General features: G+C 38.1%; 1 long non-coding RNA gene across 1 annotated transcript; it reads right to left on the reverse strand.

Annotated features, from left to right (window-relative positions):
* Positions 1 to 1,846: 1,846 nt before the first annotated feature.
* On the reverse strand, positions 1,847 to 2,383 carry LOC141608910 (uncharacterized). The gene is made up of 3 exons (XR_012527057.1): positions 2,301 to 2,383; positions 2,054 to 2,136; positions 1,847 to 1,885 (listed from the first exon to the last, which is right to left on the reverse strand). It is a non-coding gene; the product is annotated as an uncharacterized LOC141608910 (long non-coding RNA).
* Positions 2,384 to 3,652: the final 1,269 nt, after the last annotated feature.

A 3,652-nucleotide genomic window follows, 5' to 3' on the forward strand; every position in this document is an offset into this window, starting at 1 on the left:
AAGAATTTTTCAACCCAAACTAGCACTAACAAGGCTCAGTGAGTCAGTGCATGTGTAGCCCTTTTCGGTATAGTAGAAAACCTCTCGCCGCATTCGGGTTACTCCAATGTTAAATTACATATGTAAATGCCTTAAAATTCCATGTTAACATCCCAAGACACCCCTATCTCCATTTATTAAGATTCCATAGTTAAGCTGAAAAGTATTGACAATATGCTATGTATCCATGAACATGCCATTTAAAACATGACCATTTTACAGCAGCTTCAAAATCAGACCAGACTTGCAGGCATGATAGCTCCTAACTACGAATGAGTTGGGGTGCCCCACAGGTACCAAATGAAAGCTATATGAGTTAGCTTTCACCTCCAACAAGAATCACCCCAAAATCTTGCCTGGTTTGGGAGATATGAGAATTTTAGAGATAGCAGGTCACTGATGACCTTTGTTGTAACAGTGCAGCAACCAAGGGCATATTGCAAATGTCATAAATTTCGGATTAGGTGAAATTAGGAGACCCGCGAGTAGCCAAATTGAAGCTAAATGAGTTGGCTACCATTTACAATTGGAAACAAGCAAGAACAAGGCATGAATTGAGAGATATAGGAATTTGAGTAAGTTCAGGTCAAATTTGTGTTGTAGAGCATTCTCCTGCCAGGTTTTTTTGCAGTGGCTATAACTCGACCTACAAAGCTTACATCAATCTGATTCAAACTCTCACTCATATCAAGCATTTCAAGCTTTCCATGAATATAAGGATCATAGGATTTAGATGAGTAGAACTCGAGATATAAAGCTTTGAACACAGCTTTTCTACAAGTGGCTTGCGTAATGTTGTTTAAGCTCGGTGTTGCTTCTATTGGTTGTTTTGAGCGTGACAGTCATTAGGACTGTTCCTTTGACAGTGCTTGATTCCTTAAGTTATGTTTTGATGAACAAAAGATCCTTACCCTTAGCTCCTGCTGCATATTATACATAATGTTACATTATACAATAATTAGTGTGACGATATATAATAACTAGCGTTATTCCATAAAAAAACGAGTGTGGCAGTTATCTCATGATTTTAGTCATATGATTAGTTAGTTGAGTCGTGGACCATTATAGTTTAAAATACACGTTGCATTATCATCTATGCGGGGCTCGAACCCGGATCTTGTGCAATGGCACAATGCTCTTCCTTTTAATAGAATAACCTGAGATCTTGACACGACTACTATAACAACAATGGACCTCGCCATCTCGGAGGCCAAATTTTTAAAAAGGAGCGGTGAATTGACTCTTAAAATCTTTAATTAAACGCTTATAACAGCGTCGTCTTGCATTCATGTCATTCAGAATATCAGATACTTGTCGTACTTCCTCTAATTTAATGCACCTTCCTAGAATAGTCATCAATAGCCTACCAATGTATCGTTTATCTTAGCAATTTACATAGTACGAACCAAATGATATACAATGCCAAAAAAAAGGTTGAGAATTGGGCCTGCAACAAACAAATTCTACAATAATGTAAGACACAAATCATGAAACATGCTACATTTCATATGGAGTACTATTTTAATGTGAGACGGTTACTCAAATGAGTTACTTCTCTAGATCTCCTGCAACGAAATTGACTCTGGCAATGGCAAATTGGCAATACATTAAAATCACTCCAATACAGCTCTATTCCCTCAAGCACTTATTCTCACAATGCAGAATCACACATATAGTCTCGCAATCAATTAATGCGAGAAATAACAACAACAACAGCAGCAGCAACAACAACAACAATACTTTTTCTCACAAATCAGAATCACACATATAGTCTCGCAATCAATTAATTCGAGCAGCCGTTAAGATATACTATTGTGGTCATTGATGCTCAATAAACGATTAGGACCTGCAGAATTCAGTCCAAGTTTCACAATGTGAGATTGTTGTTTCACAAATTGACCTCCTAGTTTCACGAACTTAGATGTAGGATTCAAAAACGCAGGAAAAACAGGAACATAACAAAGTAAACAACAAAAATTGAAATCGTGGTAGTAAGGTAAGCAAGGGAAAGGACCTGACGAAAAAACGGAGAAATCGTCTGCAATTGATTTTATGCACTCCTATTGTAGTCGATAATGCTCAAAAAACGAGTAAAACCTGCATCAAACGCCATTAATAAGTAAATTAAAGAAGATGAATAGGTAGAAATTGATCTTGAAATTAAAGAAGTAAATAGGTAGAAGATGAATCACAGAAAGCTCGGTAAAACAATGGAATGAAATTAGTGATTAATTGAAATGAATACTATTAATCGAAAGTACCTAAGCTGAGGACGATAACGGAGGTCGGAAGCTAGATGAAACGCAGTAGTAATGGCGGTTGGAAGCTCGATGAAAGCTCGGTATAAATGGCGGAAAAAAGAGTTCTCTGAAATCCAGATTGAAGAGAGAGAGAGGAACATGCAAAAAAAAAAATGAACGAGTAATGACGATGATGAGTTAGTTGAGGACTATATAGAGGGACACGTGTCATAATCTGGTGACTCTATAATTCTTAGATCTGATGGTTTAAAATGAGTCCAGCCGCCTCACCCTAAGAAGGGTGCCTCACATGATTCAATCTCTCTCTCTCTCTCTCTCTCTCTATATATATATATATAGGGGCGGGTTCAGGTACGAACTGATTTACGGTGCGAACCGTACGAACTAACCAATTAAAGTCACTCTCAGGCGCGCTCTCTTATTTTTCTGCCCAACTAAAACAATTCAACACCCTCACACCACAAACCCACCATAAATACTCTACTTCCATCGCCTCTCACACATCCACCGTCAGCGCCACTTCCACCGTCGACCGCCATTTCCACCGCCGCTTCTACCACCATTCCCAAGGATGCATTTCAGTGTATTATAGAAGAAAGGTTAGTTTCATTTCTTATTTTAATCTCTGAAAATTTATTTAGTATTTTGAATCTATTCCATTGTGAAGATTTAAGAAGTGGTTTTATGAGAAAACATAAGATTATAATCAAAAAATTGATTTGTAGTATGAATTCTAATTAAAAATTAGGGTTTATAAAAATTGGTCAAATTTCATGGGGTTGTGGGGTTAGTTCAGGGATGCTGCTGGTGGTGGTGCTGGCAGTAGGTGTGGTGGTGTCCAGTTTGGTTGTCGTAGTTGATCTTTAGATCGTGGATACACGAAATACTAGCCCGGATACAGATGGTATTACTATTGGATACACAAATCGATTTGTGTATCTAGTAGTAATACTATTTGTATCCGGTAGTAATACCATGGGTATCTATTGTATCTGGTACTTTTTAAGACGACTTCCATGGTTTATTTTCCAAATTGCTATATGTTTCAGTTCAGTTCTATACGTCTATCTATGTGCTGGAGATGTGTTTCTAATTGTCGGTTTGTAATTGGTAATTACAGGGAGAATTTCAGGAAGACGTACAAGGAATAGCATCCTGATTCCAAGGGTATTAAGGAGGTTCATATGCATTCAAAATTGGGGTTTCTGACAGAAACGCGCCGGCGATTTGGATTTCAAAAACGTGGGTGACTTAGGGTTATTAATTGTCGTGCTGAGATGGCGTCGGTGAAGGCTATGTCAGTGATTCGGGTTTGGGGTGTTGTATGGGATGGTCAGCGCGGTCTCTGAAGT

Source organism: Silene latifolia, chromosome 10, assembly GCF_048544455.1.
Source record: "Silene latifolia isolate original U9 population chromosome 10, ASM4854445v1, whole genome shotgun sequence".
NCBI lineage: Eukaryota > Viridiplantae > Streptophyta > Magnoliopsida > Caryophyllales > Caryophyllaceae > Silene > Silene latifolia.